Raw genomic sequence first — 415 nt, forward strand, 5'->3', positions numbered from 1 at the left:
GTGTACAATAGGCACTATGACCTTCAAGAAGGCTCTGTGTGACCTATGGTCAAGCATAAACCTCATGCCTCTCTCTGTAATAGAGAAGCTAGGGATCTTTGAGGTACAAGCTGCAAGAATCTCACTAGAGATGTCAGACAATTCAAGAAAATAAGCTTATGGACTTGTAGAGGATGTTCTGGTAAAAGTTGAAGACCATTACATCCCTGCTAATTTCATAGTCCTAGAGACTGGGAAGTGCATGGATGAATCCATCATCCTTGGTAGACCCTTCCTAGCCACAGCAAAGGCTGTGATTGATGTCGACAGAGGAGAATTGATCATTCAAGTGAAGGAAGAATCCTTTGTGTTTAAGGCTCAAGGATATCCCTCTGTAACCATGGAGAGGAAGCATGAAGAGCTTCTCTCAAAACAG

The sequence above is a fragment of the Arachis duranensis genome, chromosome 10 (assembly GCF_000817695.3).
Source record: "Arachis duranensis cultivar V14167 chromosome 10, aradu.V14167.gnm2.J7QH, whole genome shotgun sequence".
Lineage (NCBI taxonomy): Eukaryota > Viridiplantae > Streptophyta > Magnoliopsida > Fabales > Fabaceae > Arachis > Arachis duranensis.